This window comes from Triticum aestivum, chromosome 7D, assembly GCF_018294505.1.
Source record: "Triticum aestivum cultivar Chinese Spring chromosome 7D, IWGSC CS RefSeq v2.1, whole genome shotgun sequence".
NCBI classification, from domain to species: domain Eukaryota; kingdom Viridiplantae; phylum Streptophyta; class Magnoliopsida; order Poales; family Poaceae; genus Triticum; species Triticum aestivum.
The window spans coordinates 581736941-581743338 of record NC_057814.1 but is presented as its reverse complement, the minus strand read 5'-3'; the positions used below and the strand labels follow the sequence as shown (position 1 = coordinate 581743338).

Below are 6398 nucleotides of genomic sequence, written 5' to 3'. Positions count from 1 at the left end.
AAAAACGAGCATGCGTATGTTCTTTATCCCATTTCCAGGTGTCATAGTTGCCCACGATCAACTATACTGTTGCCTAAAACCATGTATGCAGTTGCCCGATCATCATGAGCAAAAACATTACCAAGACCATATTTTAGTCGATATCTAAAGGTTTTAGTTACTTTTCAATCAGGTTTGTGTCTTAGAGACGCGTCAATAATTTATTCTTCTCGGGTGGGATTCCTTGGTGCGCTCGTAAATGCTTGACGAACGGTCATAGATTGTGATGGGGGTGGAGCTAGCCATCATGGCGAATGATTTAGGGGATTAAGTTTGTCTGTGAACTCCTCCAAAAATGAACATGTGTTTCTTTATCTCTTTTTTCAGGTGTCATAGCTGGAGATATGAGGCGAAGGACTATGCGTGTCTCTGTGTGTGTGGGTGTGTGTAGTTGCTCAATGAAAACAATAGAAAACTCCACAGAGTTGCTCTCCAAATGACATCATCAGGATCGCAGGCACTAGCGAAACTGCTGGGTTGGGCAGCCTTTACCGTGTGTTTTTCTGATAGAATACTACCTAGTCGATCGAGGAAAACATTAGAGTTGTTCAGAAAATTACACAGAGTTGCCTGCTAATCACATCATCAGGATAATAGGCACCAGCAAAACTAGAAGGAAGTTGCTTCTTTTTAAATGTTAGGACATAAACATTTTCTTTGTACTTTTCTTGTCAAACAAGAACACTTCCTAAGTTTGTGTGGACAAGTTCGATCGTATTTTGCATTGAACAATCTTCTTACATTTTTGCATGGACAAACTTTCCTTGAGCATACATGATAGTTGCTTTAAATCAGAATGCTCGATGTTGGGAGAAGGGACACTTGTGTGGGAGGGATGCAAGGCTTATATTGCTAACGGAAACACATCATAGTTGCTCAAAAAGCTACATGTATATTTCAATCTTCTCTGTTTTTGCCGGGAGAAGGGGTGGAAGGGGATTTATATGCTACTATTTTTGTTGTGAAACTACACGAGATTCTACATCCGCTAAGAATTTATCTAGCAAATTCAGGACCAAGGTGACGAGTTGGATAGAGGGAGGAACATAGCTTCTTTTTGATGGGAGGAGGAGCACAAGAAAGGGGTGGTGCTGAACAGGAGGTTTGGGAAGTCCTGGAGGGGGTTTGGCGGGGTATGCTAATCACGGCAGCTAGCTTGGGGCGTGGGACCATCTATGATTCAGCGGGAGGACATGTGCGCTACAGGACTACAGGGATGGCCCCAAAATTTCCTTTTCTAGCCGCACAAGGACAGGTACCTGTCATATGCAGCGATGCGCTCGGGGATGTCAACAGGCGCCTGTGCGCCGACTAGCCAGGTCCTTCGTTTTGAGAAAAGGGCGTCATCAGTTCAGGAACCAACCTTCACCGAGATTCCAGAGGGTCAGTATTACATAACACACCATAGCATTATAGGGAAATAATGAAAATCAAGCACGAGGGATGAAATTACTTTTGTTTTAATTCAGCTGCAACAATTAAATTAAACAGGTAAAAACTACAAAGATGATACCTGGTCGATCAATTTCTCAATGGCCAACAAGGAAGACCACCACTCTCCAAGCAGGACGCTACTTTCCTCTTAAGCTCTCCTGCTCTCTTTCTCATCGCCTCCTCCCCTTTGCTCCCCTTCAAAAGCTTCAGAATGACCTCCGCAATTTTGTTCCTCTCCAGCTCACCTTCGAGCTCAAAGCCTACGCCCCACACCGCATCCACGTATGTCGCGTTCATCATCTGGTCCGCGAACTGAGGCCTGCAGATCATCGGGCAACCCTCGGCTACACTCTCGAGCGTCGAGTTCCACCCGTTGTGGGTCCACAACCCGCCCACCGCACGGTGGGCCAGCACCTCTTGCTGCGGGGCCCATGGGGTCACCCTGCCCCTGCCCTTCATCATATCGTCGAACCCTTCCGGTAGACATGGTCCGTCCGATCCCGGCACGAGGTCCTGCCGGACGACCCATAGGAACGGCTGGCCGCTGTTGGCCAACCCCCACGCCACCTCCGAGAGCTCGCCGGAGTCCATGCACGCCAGGCTCCCAACGCTCACGTACAACACCGACCCCGTGATCTGCGTGTCCAGCCACTCGATGCAGGTGTGATCCTCGTGCGGAAGCACACTGCTGCTCCTCCCTGCCATGCCTTTTTGTAGTGCACATGCCTATCTCGCCGCGGATCTTCTGAAGCTCGTCTGTTTCTCGTGCCTCGAATGTGTTGATCACAAGGGCGGAGTAGCTCCTTGCTGCATGGGTTGCTTTGGCTAGAAATTTGGATAACATCTCATGGTCGGCCCTGCTCGAGAGGAAGAGGTCCCTCACGCGCAGCGGGGGAAGCTCCTTCACTGGCATGTCGAGTTGCGATTCTGAAACAAACATGTACGTGGGTAAATGAAAACTAGCAGTGCTATTCGTGCGTACTAGTTTTACCAAAACTTTACCAAAACTAAATAATATTGAGATGGTTGCAATCCAAATAAAAATATAAAATACTCCCTCCATCTTTCAAAAGAAAGCCTTTAAATTTTATCTCAAGTCTCTATTTAATATAGTAATTATTAATATACATTTTACAAACTTTGATCAAACATTACACCGTTTGACACAAGATAAAACTTATAGCCATTCTTTTTGGAGATGAAAGAGTAGTACATACTTCCTTTGCTCCTAAATATTAGGACGTCGATAACTGCCACACGTGTGGGCGTTTAGGGAGCTGCCCACACATTTTGTGTGGTGTATAAAAGGAATTGCCCACACACCCACGTGTGGGCAAAAAAATAATGCCCACACACCTCTTTTTTCCCCTCCCGATCCCTCTCACACGCGTGCGTGTGGGCGAAATAGATAACGCCCACACGTCCCGTACGTCAGGCCTCGTACCTCGTGGTCCCGCACGCCCGCGTGACAGTCACCGCGCGTCCCGCAGTTACCATGGTCCAGACCCTCGTCCATGTTCGTTTAACTGCAGTTGCCATGTCGCTGAACTTCGGTTGTCATGTCGGACAACTACAGTTGCCATGGTTGCTCAACTGCAGTTGCCATGTATGGTCTGATCTACTGCAGTTGCCATGATTTCAAAACTTTAGGAGTTGCCACCCACTAAACACTAGGCAGTTGCCATGTAGCACTACAAAAAGGCATGGCAAAAAAACATGTTCAGGTAAAAGAGAGAGTTGCCATGTGCTCACAAGCACGCTACGGCAGTTGCCATGTAAAAGAAAGAGTTGCCATTTGCTTACGTGCACGCTACGGCAGTTGTCATGTATCATGCAAAAACACATGGCAACTCGGGTAAAAAGAGTTGCCATCTGCTTACAAGCAGAGTTAGGGCAGTTGCCATGTACCTGCAGAAATACATGGCAACTGCCAGCTTTGGGTGTGGGTTAGGAGACGGGCGTGTGGGCGAAGTGATAAACGCCCACACACCAGCCCCCTCTGCGTGCATGAAACTAGTGTGTTGGCGAATTGCTAAACGCCCACACACCAGCCCCCGTGTGGTGAAAAAAGGACGTGTGGGCGACCGGATGAATGCCACACACCAGCTTAGTCCTACGTGGCACACAAAAACTGCTAGAACGCGCCAAAATTCGTGCAGAATTGGTTGGACGAGGATCCATGCGTGTGGCGAGTTGCCAGATGCCCACACGTGTGGGCGTTAGACTTTTCGAAATATTAAACGTTTTGACAGTTCAGTTTAAACCGTCATTTAGAACGTTTTTTTTTTAAGAACTATTACGTACAAGTAGGATTCCTATTCCGATATTAAGACAGCTGCTTGGCAGCAAGGATGCACATCGATCTTTGGTCAAGTGTCTCATTCTAGTTAACTAGCAAGAGACCAATTTTTCTAAGCTACAGTACAGTTAGCAGTGTTGGAAAAGGAAATCTACTATTCTACAAAAAATAAATCCTTAGTTTGTCCTACGTGCTGCAGAAGGAAGAACACTAGCGTGATAGGAGTACCTATTCTTCGCGTTTCTTGCAAAGAACATCAACTACCGGTGTAGGCATTTGGGAGTTCCGACAAAATTTAAGAATTTTGAGGGTGAGTGAAATATTTGTGTTTTGTTCAAAAAATATCAGCATTTAGCATTGTTCTTATAAAAATTATAAAAGAAGGAGGAATCCACCATTGTTACAAAGCTCGTTCGGGTAGACTAGTGGTACTTCTACTCTCTCTTGCTTCAGCTGTATTTCAGTTCTACGGAACGAAGCCCAATTTAGATTACAGGCAAAATAACAATTTATCAAATTATTCAAATTCAAATATAGCTAAATTTAAATAAAAAATTCATTGATTTGTCCAAAATAAATTTGAAAATTACAAATTTTATATGGTTTCGGGGGTGATAAAAAGAGCACGATTGATAACAGTTATGATGGGTGGGTCCGATGATTGAAAAAACCCACAAAATTTTAAAATTCACATACTGAGCGAAAAAATCGTAATTTTTTTATGGCTCCATTTTACATATATTTAAGCATTCACAAAAAAAAAATCTTGAGCGAATAATTATTTTTTCTATGTTTGTTAAGCATTCGGAAGGAATACTCTATCGTAAATAAAGGGAGATTAGCCACGAGAATTGGCAAAACACTCTTTTGATCTTGAGCTCACATCCTTCTTGATGAACGATAAAATTCAATAAAATTATTAAAAATTCTGTTTTTTCTTGTAAACATTGATGAATGTTTCAGGTTTCAAGTGCGTGCAAAATTTTGTGATGAAACGACAATGGTGGACGTCCGGGCAAAAATACGAAATCGACTCTTCAAAATGCTTCCAACAATAACCTGTTGAAGCATCTTCTTTTTTTGCTCAGACCTCTATGAATGTTATTTATCACAAAATTTTGTCCGCAGGTGAATAATTTATTAATGTTTATCATTTTTTTTTACTTTTTTAGTTTACTGTTCACCAAGGTGCGTGTGAGTTGGGATAAAAAACTCCATGTCCCGAGAATTGTGTTTAGTACCGAGTAGGAGTAACTGACCTTTGGGGGGCAGATAGCCGTTTTGGTGGAGCATGGGATAGGCAAGGAAGCAGTTGAAGCAGGCTGCGCTGCCGGGCCGGAGCGCTATCGTCGGCAGCCCGAGCTCCTCGGCCGCCTTCTGCGCGCCGAAGAGGTTGGAGTCGATGACCAGGCACGCGGCGCGGGGCTTCCCCTCGCCGGCGAGCATCGACTCCGCCGCGAGGACGTCGCGGAAGGCCACGGACGCCTCCATGGCTGTGTTCATGGCGACGATCATAGCGATGACGTTCCCTGACGCGAGGACGTCAGCGGGGACACCGTCAGCGGGGCGGAGCGTGTTGTGGTTGTGGAACCCGGTGTAGTGGAGGATGGTGACGGCCAGGCCGCGGCCGTGGAGCACGTCGGCGAGCTGCAGCATCGGGTTGATGTGGCCCTGGAATGGCAGCGGGAACATCAGTACTCGGCGTGCGCGCGCATGCGGCCGCCGGCCGTCGCCGCCACCATTTGATGCTTCTTGGGCAGTAGTTGTTGTGCTCATTGCTTTGGGTCAATCTCAGCTCGTGGCCAACGGTTCTTCTATCTTGGTCTTTAGCAAGCGCCGTGTACCCTCATTTTCTCTTCTCTTCTCTTCTCTATCGAGTATCTATATAGAAAGAATGCAGCTTTTTTTGATGCAAAACACATGGTATTCCATTAATCCGGTGGACACGAAAGAATCGCAGGCCGCTGGATGGTTAGACAGCCACACAGCGAGCATCAATCAGGCTGTGTATAGGTGGGACGAGATATTGCTCTGAGAAAAAGATGGGACGAGATGTACGGAGGCCCGCGTCTATATCGTCCAACATGTGCCGCATAATATAAAGGGAAAAGATTCCTCGGCTGGCTCATAATCATGGTGCGCTCCGTCGCCTTCGTTGCGGGTCACGCGTCCTTCTATACGACCCAGCACCACATTGATCGCAACAACCACGTTTAGTGTTCCTAAAAAGATCTACACCGCATCCGTCTCCGTTAGCAGCTAATTCTCACCCACTGTATTACTCTCTCTCAGATACAACTCAATTTGTTCAGATTCAGCTACAGACTGGAAAGAAGGAAAGAGGTGGTCCACTCGGGGCCCACGTAGCGTCGGTTCGGCTGAGCGATCCTACGTGGGCGGCTCAGAACGCAGTCTTCTCCTTGCGACGTCACTTGATCCGAGGTGGCAGCCATGGCAGCGTTCCTGCTGTGTCGTCCGTCAGTGGAACCTGGTTCGCTGACATCCCCTTCCGCTTGAGAGACGGCTTGTCCCCAAGCCGGCAGATTGACGAAACGCTCCTTCAGTTGGACTGCGTCTTCCCAAGTGGCATCGAGAACCACGGGATCAGACCAGCGGACCAAAATCC

At 46.9% G+C, this 6398-nt stretch overlaps 1 pseudogene; it reads right to left on the bottom strand.

Moving 5' to 3' along the window:
* Nucleotides 1-1537: 1537 nt before the first annotated feature.
* LOC123163644 (DIMBOA UDP-glucosyltransferase BX8-like) lies at nt 1538-5622 on the bottom strand (annotated as a pseudogene).
* Nucleotides 5623-6398: the final 776 nt, after the last annotated feature.